This window comes from Rhinolophus hipposideros (genome assembly GCF_964194185.1).
Source record: "Rhinolophus hipposideros genome assembly, chromosome: 7".
Lineage (NCBI taxonomy): Eukaryota > Metazoa > Chordata > Mammalia > Chiroptera > Rhinolophidae > Rhinolophus > Rhinolophus hipposideros.
Window position 1 is genome coordinate 15,400,584 of NC_138053.1, and position 17,912 is coordinate 15,418,495.

A 17,912-nucleotide genomic window follows, 5' to 3' on the forward strand; every position below is an offset into this window, starting at 1 on the left:
AAAAATATTACTGAAAGTCTAAATAAATGTCCTAAGTATCCAGTTCTGATTGTTGTCCAGTAATTAAAATTTGATTTCATAGGTCCTCAAAATATCTTCTGTGCCTCTTCTTTTCAATTTCACAGGTGAATTTATACTCCCATTGACAATACCCCTTATCATAACTAATGAGTCTCAATAGTTGAAAGAAGAAATGTTTAATTTGAAAATGTCCATCCCCCTAACCATTTACTATAACCAAAAAAAGCATAGATCACCCTCATCTCCAAGCCCTTTAAACATGATGGGAATCAAAAATCAAGCAGAGGTCATATTAAATTTATATTACTGAAATATTCACCGTATCTATCTCTATAAGCAGGTCATCTCACTATAAATACCAACTTCATTACAAACCCCAACCACAGGAATGATATTAAACTCCAGGCCGTAAAGAAAAGTTATCTTCCATTTGGGGGCACTTACTTTCCATTCAACAAATATTTATTAAGTATTTACCCTGTATCAGGCACAGTCCAAGGCTGGGAATATAGCAATAAACTCGCCCCAAAAAAGGTCTCACCAAGCCTCTTAATGACTGTCTACTTCCATGATTCCCAATTTTCTGTGCAGATTTTTTCTATCAATAAAAACACATCCTTCTGACCTCAACAAAACCAAAAACAGTTGATTCGCAGTAGTTCCATTCTATAAAGTTGTCGCAAACACTGAATTAGCAAACACTGAGTCATCGCTCCTAGAAAAATAAAGCGCTAGGTGCTTACAAGCCTCTGGCCAGAAAATTTTCATAAAATCAATACATAACCTTGTTCTAATATGTGTTTCTGTTTAAAGACACCTTGTTTTAGTATGTATGAAAGTCACTAACACTGAACTCATAATCAACAGTACTGCAACTCCTGCTTGAATAAGCTCACCTAACACACACTTTCTCCATCAGGCAACTCACAGCCTCTTTGAGCTGAGCAACACTAGACAGCCCTTCAGCACTATGTTTGGGGGCATTTTAAACAGCAAAATCACCCAAAGTAGCACTAACCAGGCGCGCGAAAGTAAAACAAGCAGCAGAGCATCACCTTATTCGACTTTAGCGGGGAACATGCACAGCAGGTGACTCAAACATTTTCCACTCTGCGCATGCTCACGTATGTTATTGAGTGAGAAAGCACCACGAATACAGATTGGGAGCGTTACAAATAAATTTTAGCAAGTAGACAAATTTGCAAATACAGAATTTGGGAATAATGAGAGTCAACTCTAACTGAAGTGAATTTTCTCTTTAAATGTATTCCAGTTAAAAAAATCCGTAAGAAATGATAGAATTCAAGTATCATCATTAGACAACTCCTAATGAATTAATGGAACTACCCAAGGATCATCAAATGCTGCTAACATCACAAAAAGAAAGACAACCTTTGATCTTCCTAATGGAAGAAAAAAAATTAAAACTAAATCTGATCGAACTTCTACATCTCATTACCAATTCACAGGAAAGACATGGGACAATGTTTTGACTCTTTCACTTCAAGAGAACCCATTTTTTTATCTGATGTCCTCAAAGGCAGAGATCATATTTTATTCAACTCTGTCTCCTCATAAGCTATGATAATCCATAGCACACAAGAAATGTTAGTTAAAAGTTTGCTGAATAAATAAGTAAATAAATAAATGAACTACCTCTTGGAAGTTTAGGAGAGGTAACATATATGATCATCATCTGTTTTTCGAGTAAAAGAGGAAAGAAAAAAGCATGGGCAGGCAAGCAATTTATAGCTTGAAGACATAATACAAGAAGTAGAATAACACCTCACAAATCAAAGTTCATTAATACTGTAATTTCAACTCTCTAAAACATAGCTATGAACCAGAAGAAAATAATTTACTAACGGAGGTCACAAAATGCATATTCTGTTCATTAAACAATAAGAGCCCCTAAACTCCACTTTAATTTTAAAATAATTCTAGTAAGTTTACACTAGAAATCAAACTTAAAATGGAAAAATTGAGGTCAGTAGTAGAAATATGACAGAACAGGGAAGGCGAAAAATCTCATACACCTCAATAAATTCATGACATCTCTGTATAACAGCACACTTTATAACTGATGTTCAAAATGAGAGCCCTAAATCAGCAAGAAAAGAACTGAGTATGTTTAGAAAATAAAGAAAACAATACTACCTTATAAAGTTTATCATTTACAAAACATTAAACTATTTTAGTATGAATTCGATCTTCTAATTTATCTAACAGGTCACTCCCTGATAATGCAGATAAACGAGAATGTACCTCAGAAAAGTCAACTTTGTTTCACCTATGATTTCTTACACAAAAGTTACATTCTTCTTAACTACAGTACTAATTTCCTAATTTATAAAAAAATCAATAATTACAAGTAACAGTCTAGTGTAGGCAAAGGTCACAAATTTAAAAGGTCCATTCAGGGGTATTAACATTTGAGAATTTTGATTATGAAGCTACTATTGTCCGCTCTCATCACAGAAAGGACTTAACAGTGTAACTGACAGTAAATCATAAATAACCAAGTTAACTTCTACAAAATTCTAGAATGAAACATGAAACAGGTCACAGAAACAAGCTGAAAGTACAACCACTTCTCCACAGGAAGGATTTCCTTCTGCCCAGTCTAAACCAGGACATCATTCTTTAACCCCCAAAATGAACACCAGGGTTAAAGGTCACCACCCCCCCCTTTATTTTTTTTACATATCAGGGTTGCATTACTTAAGCAAGAAAGCACAGTTCCATATAGCATTCTGAAGACTGAATTCACTGAAAAGTGAGGCTCCCCTAAATCTCTCTATGTGACAGATTTCCAGCAATAAAAATATGTTCAGAATTAATGTCACTGTCATGATATTCTGATATGCAATCAAGCTAAAAAAACTAACTGCTAAAAAAAAAGTCATCCAATACAGCCAAATTAAATTTTAGGAATTGCTTATTACTGGAACTCTTCTATATTGCTGGCAAGAATGCAAAATGGTACAGCTGCTTTGGAAAACAGTTTAGTATTTTCTTATAAAATTAAACATACACTTGCCATCTGACCCAACAATTTCAATCCTAGAAACTTACCCAAGAGAAACACTTAGATTCACCAGACACACACACACACACACACACACACACACAAACTGTACACAAATGTTTGTGGCAGCTTTATTCATAATCTCCAAAAACTGGAAACAAGTACTTCAACTGGTGAATGGATAAACATACTGAGGTACATCCATACAGAATACTGCTCAGCAGCAAAAAGAAACTGATACACAGTATAACATGGCTAAATCTCAAACGCATTCTGCGAAGCAGAAACTAGATTCAAAAGGCTACATACCACGTGATGCAATTTATATGATATACTGGAAAAGCCAAAATTATAAACAGATCAGTGGTTGCTAAGGGCTGGGAATAATAGAAGAAGTTGACTATAAAGGGGCAGCACGAGGGAATACTTGGGGGTGATGGTATTGTTTTGTATCTTGATTTTTAGTTTGTGAAACTTTAAAAACAGAAAAAAGAACTGTTTAATATAAAAAATGTCTTACAACAAAATCAAAGTTAACTGAAATGCTCAAACACTGGAATATTTCCTTTAAAGTTTCTGCCTAGCCCATAAATGCATTTAATTCCAACTTCTGCCATTTACAAAACAATCTTTCTATAATTATTCTTTACTTTTAAGCCTAAGTAACTGTTAGATGCTGTGTTTATTATTTTATTTAAATTAGGGTTTATTTGTTTTTGTCTCATACAATTGTGATGATGCAAACTAAACTGGTTTGGGATGAGGATGGTGCCTCAGGAGGCGTTTAATCAAGGTTGTTGCAAGTTAAAATTCTCCCTGATAGAAGAAGATAACATGATTAGTCCACTCATTGAACAAAGAAGTAATCATTCGAGGCCTACTATGTGCCAAACACAGGAACTACAAATGGCAAACGAAACAATCACAATCCCTGACATCACATAACAAACAATAATACAGAGTGTGATATGGACTGCAAGAGAATCACAGCATTTTCAGAGCACATACCAAGTGTACATAACCTAACCATGTAAATTCTAAATCTCCCATTTGGATCAATACCTTAAAGTGCCTGGTAATTGGTGAACTCAAAAACACAGCTTCATTAAAAGCATGCACCACGGGGCTCATCATCCCATTTCCCTTCAGTGTTTAAGGATGGAAAGAAAAGCAGAGACCACACACACATAACACTACCCCTGCACAAACCATACAATAATCACTCCCCTACATGAGGTCCTCTTAAGGGAAATACCAGAATATTCAGATTTATTTGTCACCTTTTTAGCAAGCAGGACATTTTTCCAATACAGAATACCATAATTATGAACTTCTCTTGTTGAGGAATATTATTTGGGATGGGGGGATGGGAATAAAAAAGAAAGAGAAAATAAAAACAGGATGGAGGGGGTGAAGTTAGTATTAAGATTTGTGCAGTGAAGTCTTAAAAACAAATTAAGGAAGTTTAAGGAAGCTAAAACAGAGGCACTGAGCCACACCCCTGCTTCTTTTCTGTTATGAAAAAGGAAGCCAGATATGTAAAAAGAGGGCAGCCTGCAGGTGTTCTGGCATGAAATTACCATGTACAGAGGTGAAATTATATTACCCCAAGGCCTAAAGAAGCTATACCAAAGTTACCCAAAGCATTCTCCATTTCAAGTATCCTAATTATACAAAGCTTCTAGGACCCCAGTGGGGCTCCCCAGGACCAGCATTTGAACTTCATGTCAAAAACCAGAAAAGCTTTCAACAACTATTAAAGAAACAAACACAGATTAAAATAAAGTGCCTCTTGGTATGTATATTTACAAGGGGGACAAAGGAAAATAAATTTACCAGCCTTTTATTGAAAGTCCACCTTGGAATAGTAAGATGCTGAGCAGCTTCCATCAAGAAACAAGGGGTAGAAGCAAATGAATGCATTCCACAGTTCCTTTTCCAAATTTCTTACAGTCAAACATGTTTCGGAATTCAGAATTTTAGGGGTTTTTGACAGGAGACACAATGTGCATACACCATGTATTTTGTGACGCCCCTAAAGAAGGCAGAGATGGCACACAGAAGTCTGGGACAACACACTATTATCAAACATGTACTATTTCTACGGTGAAACCTACAAATACATAAAATAAAGCACATCAGTTCACAACAGCTTTCCTGAAAAAAGTTAACATGTGCCAAACATAAAAGAAAAACATTTAGTTTCCAGAGCAATTTCGACATTAGAATCGTTGATGAGGACGGATGATCCTATGAAACAGTACCCATTACCCATTACTAGATGTACGTGCCAAGGGTTCCTGGCCACCTCTTTATCCTGTACTGATTTCACTGTGGTGTTTTGGTGAACGCAAAATAATTCTGAAAGTCTTCCATAGGTTCATACGTAACATGTCCTCTATACTCTAACCACTCTTAAATTTCTCTACCACAAAATAGACCAAGGCAGTTTGCAGAAATCTAACCCTTAAAATTTATAGAACTGGTAAATCCAATTTTGCCACCATGCAAAAAATGTTCATTGAATGAAATTTAACATATTGAACTCGTCATAAAATGGCTTGCTCTGATTTTGTCCCAAGAAAAATGCTGTAACAAATAAGGGTGCTCCGGACCTATGAAGCAGCATCCTATGAGTCAGAAAAAAAGACCCTGATTTGCATGAATGACAAGATACAATAACTATAAAACCCTATTAGTAGCATAGTATATTTACACATACAAACTACTACATACGTTATATACTATAACTGAAGTACACTATTTCCACTGAGGGGGAAAACAGAGCTAGTTCCTTGTCAACAATGGTATAAAAGAAAATAAAGCAGTAGAAGTGCACTTATATGAAAAAAATCATTAGGGTCCCTTCTGTCCTCATGTTCCATGAAAAATACACCTCAGTGATATTGTAAATATGATAAATATTACCTAAACCTAAAAATTTTTGATTAGCAATAATTCTTATCTTCTTATTACTTATAATAACTTTAAAAATATGATTATTTTTATCATTTAAGTTTCTTAAGATTTCCAGGGTCATCCAAACTGATGCCTTAATTTATTCTTGATAAATTTCTCTTTAATAAATTTTCCAAACGTCAAAAAAATCTTCTAATTTTGGTGCTATGCTTATCAAACATTGCCAATGAGCAATGAATACAGTGACCTCACTAAGTATTCTGGGTATGAAACTATGAAGAGAAATCACTTTATTAACCTGATCTTGCAAATATTTTTTAGGCGTGTCTTGCCTCATTTTCACAACCCCATTGATTAAAAAGAACATGATAATAAAAGAAAGTCATTTTTAAAAAGTGTGCTAACAGATGCGTATAAAGAAGAAAGCAGTTATTTTCAAGCGTGGAATCACATGTGAGAATCCTAAAATACATCAGTGCCCTAACCCCATCCTCAGATTCAAATATAAATCAGCATGAGTAGGGTCCCAATAGCCATCTTTTTTTTAAGCTCCCCAGAAAATGTTAACGTGAAGTAAGGGCTGAGAACCTTGGCACACGCTGCCTTCTCCACTAACCCCTATCTCTTACTTTTGATAAGTGGTAGCATCGCAGCCCTACAGCAACAACCAGGAGATGAGGGCTATCTTTTAAATTGTCCATTTTTCTTCTCATTTACTCTATCACAGGAAAAAAGTTACTCATTTTCAGCTGGAAAATTTTAAACAAGTGTATATAGCAAAATATATTTTAGCTTATTTAATTCTCTCATTCCCAATGCTCAGGATTTTACTTTTTAGTCTTCAAAAGATAGCATTCATTAGCAGGGTATTTAGATAAAAAGCAGAACATACAACAAGCATACAATATACAGTCCATTTATCCACTTTCAACAGATCAGCAGAAAATATTCAAAAGAATGATTTTAAAGAGCTGATTACATTTTGATATTTTGTTAACTACAAATATTTTCAGAATCTCAAATATATTTAAAAATTAGCCACAATATGCTAACACTCATATGATAGAAAAAGATCTCAATAAATAATCTACCATATTTTAAATGAAAATTGGTATTACAAGATTCCATATCTTTAAGATTTACACTTTTCTTTTTTGTTCATATTGTTTTCAGATCCCTGTAACAAAAAGAAAAAATAATGTGTTATAAAAATAGGCATCTACAAATACCCATTTTTTTACATGTCAGCAACAACAGATACCTACTAGTTTCACCTCCAAAACACTAGGCTATTTTTGCATGCCAAATTAGGATTTTATTAAAAGGCCTTGTAGCCATGTATTTGCAGAGCACAAAACTAGTGGAATACGGGGAATTTTCTCTCTTCTCTCCTTATTAATTACCTACTATTTTTGCCCACCACTTGGAAGTATTCATTGCTAGAATATAAAATAAGTATTTCACAGAAATAAAAAGTAAACAAGACACAGACTGGGTGTAAGGGAAAAAACCATTCCCACTTCCCTTTTTACTAAAAGGAAACTCTGACTATAACTTTGACTCTATTATATCATACTCGAATACACTGCAAGTATACTACCTCAAGTCAAAAACAAACAAGTTTTAAAACATAGATAATAATTACAAAATATTCAGAACTCCACTATTTTTCTAAAGTACACTTGTATCAAAAGGTATCCCATGGCCAATTTCAACTTTAAATTTTAAAGTAAGTAATTTTACTAAGACCAATTTTAAAAATAAGAATAAAGTATTGCCACACTTTATTCAAGGTAATACACACAAAAGCAGAATTATATGTTAAAATCTAAGTTAGTAGAAAACATCCCACCCACCCCAGGATTCCATTTTCCACCCTCAAAAACACAGATTTACTATTTTTTCTGATAGTAGATATAATACATAATGATAGCTGAAAATCTCAATGATAAAGAGAAGTACAAAAAGTGTGAAAATAAAAATCATCCCAAATCTCACTATTTACAAATAACTGTTAACTGTCATTAACATAAATATTCTTCCAGGGGATAAATGGATTTATTCTGTATATTTACAATAACAATGACAAGAATTACAACAATTAATTCTGTATATTCTGTACATGTATCTCCATATATATGTGTGTATACACGCACACACAAATTTATATCTACTCTTTCACATACACTGAAAGCAGAGTAATCTTTAACACAACAACTTTCACGAAAATAAAAACATATAAATTGTCTAAGCCCTCACCCTGCTTCTGCATTTTCATTTAAGCAAGCCAGATTTTAGATTACTCTGTGTGTATGTTGTTGTTGTTGTTGACTGCTTGAGAGAAAAATTAAAAGATATCTGTTTACTTGTTTTACTTAAAAAAATAAACAAACCACCTAGCTACAATTTGCCATAATCTGAGAACACAGATCTCTGTACTAAAGGAATTTGGCTGAGCAATTTTAAAAAACTAGTACATGTTCCTGAGCAAAACTGCAAAGAAAACGATCCATTTTCAAGGCCTCCTCACCTCTGGGTCAGAAAGAGAACCACTCTCAATTAGGATATGAGAGATCTAGCAATCACGTGTGTCACTTGAGCATTTCACCCAACCTTCCTACGATTCATTTCAATTCTAAAATTCTGTGATTCCCGTGCCTCCCCATTCTCCCACCATTTTTCAATTTTTATTCATTCATTCATTCATTCTGCTACTCTCAAGATGTGGAAAAACCTTCCTTTCCTTTCTATCTCATTGGGATTCCATGATTCAAATAAACCCTTATTCTGATTGACAAACTCCCATTTCCTCATGCACTTATTCAGCTCTAGGTGTTGACAAATAAAGAAATCTGATGAGATCAAAAATCAGATTTTGGCAAGGAGGGTGGGCGAGCAGCAACTCAGAAAAAATTTTAAATAAATTTATAAATACAAATTTTTAATTTAAAGTTAAAATAGCTTTATGAGTTCCATGGAAAAAAATGTATAACCTTAAAACTTAAAAAACAGACTTTATTGATTCAAGCTCAGTCAATAAAAAGATTAGCAATGTTTTTAGCTCCTAAAATATTCATACCTGGGTATATTTAAGATAGTAACATAGAAGCAGCTTTCTAATCTTTCATCTGTTACATCTGCACAATGCTTTTAAAGTTCAAAGTGCACTTATATGCATTATTTATTTTAATTCTCAAAACAAGTAGATGTAGTGGTCACTATTGATTGTCTCTCAAACTTCCATTTCCCCCATGTTCTTCCTTCCCACTATTTTTTAAATATCCTCCCTCCACCATGTAAGTCAGGGAAATGTGTCGCCATCCCCAACTGCAGGGGATATAACCTGATTAGTAAAAACCAACTACGATAACCCATTTCCCCTTGTCATACCCAATTAGGAAGTGCATATGACCTAATTCTGGTCAATAAAACATGAAGGGAAAAGTATGCTGGTAGGCTTGTGCAAAAGATTTCCTGGCCACTGCATGTCTAGATGTGATCTTGCTATCAGCCTGAGGATGAATCCAACACAGAGAGAAGAGCAGAGCCAAGAAAATCACAGAGAAACAGACCAACGCTCTGAAAAACTAGCCCTACCTCCGTATTTCAGTGTTCCACTTCAGTAGATACTCTATTCCAGGCATTGTACTGTGGATATAACTGAGCTATAGATTTTCATAAGTAGTACATCCCACCTACCTTTCCTTCCCCAACCTGGGTTTCCTTCTCCTATAGCTAAATGTTCTCCTTTCCACATGGCCGAGCTATGTAAGACAAAGAGGGTAGCTACCATAAGTTGTTATACCAGCATGCTTTGCAACAAGCACAAGCGCTGCTGGTACACATCAAGGGTATGGCATTTCCTCTTCAAGGGACCATTTCCTATTTCAGCAGTCCCTACTCAGGTTGAAGAGATGTTGGAATTATAAAAAGGCTGCTCTCCAACCCTGATGCTATATAAAAGCTGGAAGGTAGCATGTGAAATCAGATGAGGAACCATATCAGGAAATATGTGAGAACCATAGATTGATATGACTAAATATTTAAACAATCCACCCTAAGGTATGAATGACTAGAGGGTCAGGAATATCAAGATTTACTTCTTTTTTAACAGAAAAAAGAATACTTATACTCTAAGAAAGAGTATAAATTAGGTGACATTTTAGAAGCAGAAACTCTTAATATATTTCTCTTTAATATATTTCTATTAACCAACAGCTCAAGTTAGTTAAAAAAGGGAATCATAAATATATATATATATATATATATACATATATATATATATACCAACATTTTATTGTAACTCAAACATAAAAACGTACATTCATAAGACAATTTTTTAACACAAGGCCATTTAAGTATGGGTCTATGGATTGTAATTCTATTTTATCTTTTTCTAAAAACCACACCCATAGTAAGTACATCACCTGTGATTCCCAATACCTGTTTTCTTAAACACAGAAAGGCATCTCACTTAAAAACAATCTTATTGCAGAATCTTTTTTAGATTTTTAGGGTTTTTTCTCCTAATCATTTAAAGTTATTTCACTTACTCCTATTCAATTATTAATTTGAGCTACTCACGTGTTTTCAGAGTAGCCCCTGGTTCTTATATAAACGTCTTTTTGCCTTCACAGTTCACCGAATAATGTTTCATTAAACTATGTAATTACAACACCAAGTACAACTGCCATTAACAACTGGTTGAATACAAACACACGATTCTTCATAAGTACACAATAACTGGTCGGAATAAAAGTTCAAGAACAAACTACAGAGCAGTAGAATGCCAGTCAGTGATGCAGCATGGGCATCAAGCAGTAAATGAATGAAGAGTATCCTTTAAATTTTTTGAGTGGGTTGAGTAGAGGTGAGGTAAGTGATCCATCTGTAAAAGGCTATTCCTAACAGTCTGCTTTTTCTACCCACCAATCAACCCTATAACAAGTATCAGCAACTTCCGAATCTGCTTCTATGATTCATGCAGTGCCTGGCATCACACCTTGGCACTTTCTATGAATTTTATCAATCTTGATGAAGGGCATAATCGCATAGTAACTCCTTTTTTATTTTAAACATGTATTGTTTTGTGTGTGTGTGTGTGTGTGTGTGTGTGTGTGTGTGTGTGTGTTGCTGAGTTGTTCTTGAGATGGTTACAACACCAGACACAACAATGCCCTCAGAGCTAAAGAAAGCAGTTCAACACAAATCAGTTATCTCAATGTAATAAATCTGAATACAGCTAAAAGGCTGGCATTACCTCCCTAAAGAAAAACGCATTAGAAGTTTGTGTTAAAGAAAAAGAATATCATGAGATTTCACCTAATTCCAGTGAAAACTATGAAAAATGTGGAGATGAATTAGCCATACGTGGATATAATTTAGCTATCGATTTTCATTAATTATGTGATGTGTCATTAGTACAGAAAATAACCAAAATGTGTAGCATCTTATCTGACAAATACATAAAATGAACTTCAAGTTCATTGTTAAGAATTCTTTCTGATAAGTAAGATGATGAGCAGAGAATATAACCAATCACTTAACAATAGTTTAAGAACAAATCACTACACACCTTCCTTAGGTCCCACAATAGGAGGAAACTCAAACATTTATAGTTTCTAAATCTCAGCTTTGAGAAGGGATTTGGAAGAAACTTGGCTAACAAGCAACCTCCACTACGTCTCTAAAACTTATCTGTGCCCACATACCTCGCTCATTCCACATTTTTAGTTCAGAAGCTCTCCAAAGTTTCTTTATATAAATGGATAATACACACTGGATTTCTCCACATTAAGAATCCCAAGTATGGTTCTATCCTACAGATCAGCACAAAGTGATACTCTAAAATAGCTTAAGTTACTAGAACCACACTGCCTCCTGCTCCTATAGAATCTCTACAATTAGAGAACTACAGATACACCAAAATTGCTATTTCGAAAGAAATTACATCTTGAAACCCCAACACCTAGACACATACTAACACTAATCAATGCCACTAAGTGTGTAATTGCTTGAGAAAAGACAAAAAAGAAAGATGAAGATTAGAAAAAACAGATCACTAGTGGTTTCAGACTTTGAAATTAAAAAAAAAAACAACACAAAAGACCTGATTTAAATATGTACTGCGCTACTTCCAAGATCTTAAACATGTTGCTTCAACTCTCGAAGACTGTTTCCTATGGTCAAAAGCGAGGGGTTATACATACCACCTAATTCACAAAGTTGTCTGAACAGTAGATTTTATGGTCCCTATAGTACCCACTTAATAAATTGTAACAGGTATTGCTGTTATTGGGAAGTTCAAGATAACACAAATTAAGTTATAATGTAAGTCCGTTATGAAGACTAAGGGAAATAGTAAAAGCCATCAAACAATGTTCCCTGTAACATGATCCTACCTAGATTTATACACTGGTGTTGTGAGGGTGATATTTTTCTAAGCACGCCTTTGATAATGAATAAGTCTGGGGTTAAATTATTTTAGGATTATCTAGTATTTAAGATGACTAAAAGTCTTATACATACTATCCAGAACTGTGGAAATTTCTCATTTTATCATCCCACTGTTATAGTCAATTCTCTTTGTATGTAGTTTCCTTACATTTCACTTTATCCATAGCAAATCCCACCTTCAGAATTTATTAACAATAATATAACCATCCAATAAACTGTTATGTTGTTTTGTTATTTAATATTTCAGCATTCCCTCTATTTAGTGTGATACATCCTTTTGAAGTCCTTTGAAACTAAACAACCACCTGTTCCATTTTGGAAAAACTCTGAACCAATAAACTACACCAGAATAAGGATCTAGTAGTCCCAGCACGGGGAGGGTTTAAGAGGGGACACAGAAAAGTACATGGAGAGACTTCCATTTATTACTGAGTCACATTTTTACAGTCTGGATTTATTTAATGTAAAACCAATTACCAGATTACCAGACACACCCATATTCAAATGCAAGCAAAGAAACATGACAAAGCCATGTATGAGCTCTTTTAGATTTTATGCTTTCCTGCTTTCCTCCATCAGGACGAATGACAGCAAGGTAACTATTCTAATTTATTTCCTTCAACTTACTATCCTTATTTGCCTACCGACTCCCTATCACCATCGAATCTATACACTTAGACCTTTATACCTCAAACTGACTCATTTTTAAATACAAGACATTCTGGACTTCCCTAGCCTGATCTCCACCTACTTGCAGAGCTTCCTGTCCCACTAAGACCTCCTGGCACAGCAGCCTTATGTCCAGTTCAATAGGCCTCATGATACCCAACCCACATGCCTGTGCTGAGGTTGTTCTCTTCACCTAGAAAGCTACCCACCCCACACCCCCCACAACCCCCCCCACACAGCCCGTTTTGCCTATCAAAATTTTTTAAGGCCCAAATGAAGTGTTACCAGCTCAAAACTCATTCATAATTCCCCAGTCAAAAATTAGTCACACACACAAACACAGCATGCTTCCATGCATCTCTAACAAAGCCCACAAGGAGTGTTATGTTGCAATTATTTCTGTGCAAGTCTGCTTTTCCCTCGAAGGGAGCTACTGAGTCTCACTACCCACTCTTCCATCCTCACCACAAAGTAAAGGTCTCTTGCACATTGTAAGGGTCCGAGTTGAATTAAACGATCCTTGATTCTAATCCCAGTCCTTTCATTTGAAGGAATAAATAACTTTCATGTTTTGAAGATTTTGCTGATAGTTAATGCAAATATGATGAAAATGTCAATAATTACATAATGCATTAATTTTTTAAGTTGATGAATGCAGAAGAGGTCAATGAGCACAATAAATCATCAGCAAAGATAATCATTTTCCAAGATCTCCCCCCAAAATCTCATAGATATCAATATTAATCTTTTCTGTCCTGCAATCTAATAAGAACTACTTATACCTGATGTCTATCCAGAAATGCAAGGTCCCTGAAAGCAAAATATGTCAAAACCACACAATTTGTTTGCTAACATCTTTCTCCCAATGCCCATATAGTTTTCATCTCTTGTGCAACTATAAATGCTAATATATACAAAATATAAAGATAATTTATCTTAGCTCAGAATACAGTTGAAGCAAATTTGGGGAATAATGATAAAATACACTAAGCACATCTCTCCACCCCTATTCCCCCCAAAAAAGCTATGAAGAATGTCACAAACCCAATCTGATTTTTGGTGGAACAGTGTTTTCTTAAACTGGCCTCGCATCTTTTTTAATTCTAAATCATCCTTCTTACACTTTTTGTGCTCGTCTTCTTCCACAATTTACTTATTTACCGGGAAAGCAAACGTTCTCCAGAAACGTATACGTGGCTTTAAACACTATTTTTAATTTTAAAAAGTATTCCAACTGAGATGTGGTTCAATCTCTCGTACCATCTGTGGGCAAATGTCATTCACACCATGAGAAGTCACTGCACACGTGAAAGAAAGCAACGCTGATTTATTTTCTTAACTTATTAAAAAAAAAAATCAGAAGGTTTTTAGTTTTCCAATTCAAGCCGATGTTCTGAAACAAAAGGTTAACCTGGGGTCAATCACTGGGCAGCCTCGGTACTCATTACAACAGAGTGCCAACTAACTCACACGGCGGAGCCACAGTAGCCATCTCCCACCCCTGAACTTCTCCTCCTCCGCCGGGAGAACCGCCGCGATCCTCGCGCAGGCCCGACTACCCGCACCCCGCGGGGACACACACCTTTCCATCCCCACCGCGCAGCAAAGAAACGTGGGGGCTGTGGACCCGGAGAACCGACGCTTCGGGATGTCCCTTCCCCTGCATGTGGGGTAAACAAGCACAGCAGCACCCTAACCGTGACCATCAGAGGGACTTCGTGCCCTCGACTGACGCCTCGGGGAAGTTTCGAGCGAAGTCAGAAGCTCCGTCAAATAGGTGCATGCCCGCGCGCCGCCTTACAACCCCCCCCCCGGGAAGTGGACCCCCGCAATGGACGCGGGCCCCGACACCTCCCGCCCCAAGCCCTCCGCCGCAGGTGACTGTCCGCACCCCGCCGAGCAGCGCGGGGGCCGGCGCCCCCGACTTCCGAGCCTCCCCGGAGCGGCCCCCGCCGGCGCCCAGCTCGCCCACCACCCCCGTGCCCACTCGCGCCGCGCCACTCGGGCAACTTGTGCAGCCAGCCCGGCCCGCGGCGCGCGGCGCCCTCCCGCCCACCGAGCCCGGGCGAGCCTCCCCGGCCGCGGCCCCCGCCCGCCCCGGAGGCCCCCGCCCGCGGCGCCGCCCCCGCCGCATCCCACCCCACTCAGCCCCGGACCCCAGCCACCCCAGCCCACCCCGCCCCACGCGGGAAGGGGGCAGCCGCCGGGTCGGGGCCGGCCGGCCGGACGCCGGAGCGGAGGGGGCTTTACCTCAGAGGCGCGGCCGCGGGCAGCTGGGTCGGTCCCGGACGCGGGCGGCGCCCCCCCCCCCCGGTCGCTCCGTCAGCGGCGGCGGAGGCAGCGGCGGCGGCACATCACACCCGCCGGCGGCCGGGGAAGGAAAGCGAGCCACGCAGGGAGGGAGCGAGCGAGGTAGGGGGAAGGAACGAGCGAGGGAGGTAACGCAGCTCGGCTCGGACTCGGTCCCCGCACTGCTGCCGGTGGCTCCTACCGCCGCCTCTGGCCGAAGAGTCGCCGCCCGGGCCGCTGCTGTCGCCACCGATGCAGCCGGGAATGAATGCACAGCGGTGCCTCGCTTATCCGGAGGTCAAACATCCTACAGCCTCGGGCATCCGGATCGGCGCTGGACCCGGAAGTGAACACATGGAAAAAAAATAAAAAAAGGAAAGCGTCTCGGTAGCGGCGGCGGCCCCCACGCGGCCCGCATCCGCGAAGAGAGCCGAGAGAAGCCGAAGATTACACCGGCTCACTCGGATTGGTCAGCTCGCCGACCGGAAGAAAGGCAGCACGCTCATTGGCTGGCAAGGCCTATAAAGACCAAGCCATTCTTGCCTCTTCACTTCCTTACGGGTGGTGCGCGCGGGGCGCGACGTGGAGTAAATGTGGACACGGTTATGTTGCTCCGGGTGAGGCCTTGGGAGGAGAGGCTTGGCGAGGTCTGTGGAGAGGACTGGAAGAAAACGCTCACATGGTTCAAAAGAGCTGCTAAAAATTCCGCCGCTTGAGTAAGCAAAGAGCCTCAGGGCGCCATTGTGCCGAGGCTTTCCTGACTGTGCCCAGCTCAGCCCAGGTGCCCAACAATTTTAGGGTCGGTCGAAGGGAATGACATCACCGGCTCGGATTCGCCCACTTTTTTGTAACCCCAGGGCTGTATCAAGGGTTCAGCGGCTCCATTTGTGAATTCAGATAATCCTCTGAACTGTATAGTGGGGTAGCTGTTATCTCAGATTTTGAAATGAACCTCCTGGCGTTCCAACAGGCCAAGCATCACCCAAGTCGTCGGGTTGTACAACACAAATCGGACCCGATGCTTTCTGACTCCACTTTCTCATCCTTTCCGATCACGTACTAGGAAAGGCAGAAGATTGCATTCCTCCTCTCACTTGCACTTGGTTAACTGGGATGAAGGGACGTCACTTTGGAAATCTCTGTGGACATCGTTCCACCATGAAAACATTGTAGAGGGCTCTGAAAGTTTAATTTTTAAAACAGTGTTATTAATGTTAACGTCTGAAATACGTTCAAAAGTCAAGCATTGAGATGTGCATGAAGAAAAACCGTAGCCTGGTGCTATGTTTAAAGATTGATCAAACTTTTTTTTATATTTTTGATAACGCTCAATCCAAAAACTGGGTATCTCTTTCACACACACACACACTTTAAGAGTCTGCAATGACACAGAAACAAATACACTTTAAAATAATCGAGGATTTATCTCATTTTCCCTCCCTGCCTTACCAGACTGTTAATGGGGTTAATGTGTAACTTCCAAGGGGTGGTTAGTATGGAAAGATGCTGGTTTTGTTTTTGTTGTGCAACATTGCCTTTTTTACCTCTTTCTTCACACTCTTTCCCAAACTGGAGGTTAAGAAGTGATCGGTATCACCCGTCTTAGAAGAGCTGTGATAGATGATCAGAGCACTGCTTCTGTGTTTATCACACCACCATCGTTCTGTGAGAGACTCCAAGGCAAGTCAGATGTATACATCCTCAGACTTGGGAATAATTTACCTAAGCAAATGACATCCCGAAGTTTTGACCTATCCCAGGACCCAATACTATACAACAAAGTTAACCGTGTCTTACTAAATGGAGAAATGTCTGCAAACAGGAAACTCGAAATATTGCCATCAGCAAACAACAAACCATCTTACACGGTTTGCCTCAAAAAACTGTTTAAAGGAAGAACACCTACCCACCCCTCAACGTTCTGATAAATGTTTAAGAAGTACACGGATATAAATATATGGTGAAATCACATTTTTAAACTAGATGTGGTTTGGAATAAATATTTACATTTTTAAACACTGTAGTAAAGATTGTTTTTTGGTTAAAATTTGGCCTGGAAGCTCCTATAGATTAACATTGGCAATTAACCTAGGTGGGAAGCCAATGAAATTTTCATACCATTCTATTAACTTGTAAGAAAAAACTGGCAATATCAAAACAGCATACATCACTGAAGGAAAACTCAAACTACAAGTGATCTCAACCAAAACTCTGTTTTGTAGCATGTCTCAACATAAGCAGACAGATCATAATTTTCCATCTGCTTTATTATTTATCAGTTACAGTTAAGTTTTTGTGTCACCCCCACGTTTCCTAGCTCTGGCACTCTTCAGATATTTATATTCTATTAATACTTGTCATGTTTTCCAAAGCAGTGTCACATTTTTTATTACCCGGAATTTATTCTGTTGAATTTATATCTCTGTAGATATAAGTAAATATTTGTTCTACCATTTAGGCATGCAAGAACTATAATGATTACTATTTTTATAAAAAAGAAGATAAAGAGGAATAAACTTTCCCATATATT

General features: G+C 38.2%; 1 protein-coding gene across 10 annotated transcripts in view; it reads right to left on the bottom strand.

Moving 5' to 3' along the window:
• Nucleotides 1-15,824, bottom strand: part of CSNK1G3 (casein kinase 1 gamma 3) — a 103,016-nt gene extending 87,192 nt beyond the window's left edge. For 6 of the 10 annotated variants that reach the window (XM_081053646.1, XM_081053649.1, XM_081053648.1 and 3 more), the window contains exon 1: nucleotides 15,344-15,699. The gene's annotated coding sequence lies outside the window, so the exon portion shown is untranslated. Of the gene's footprint in view, nucleotides 1-15,343 lie in introns of all 10 variants that reach the window. The other 4 variants (XM_081053652.1, XM_081053651.1, XM_081053644.1 and 1 more) reach the window with 4 other exon arrangements.
• Nucleotides 15,825-17,912: the final 2,088 nt, after the last annotated feature.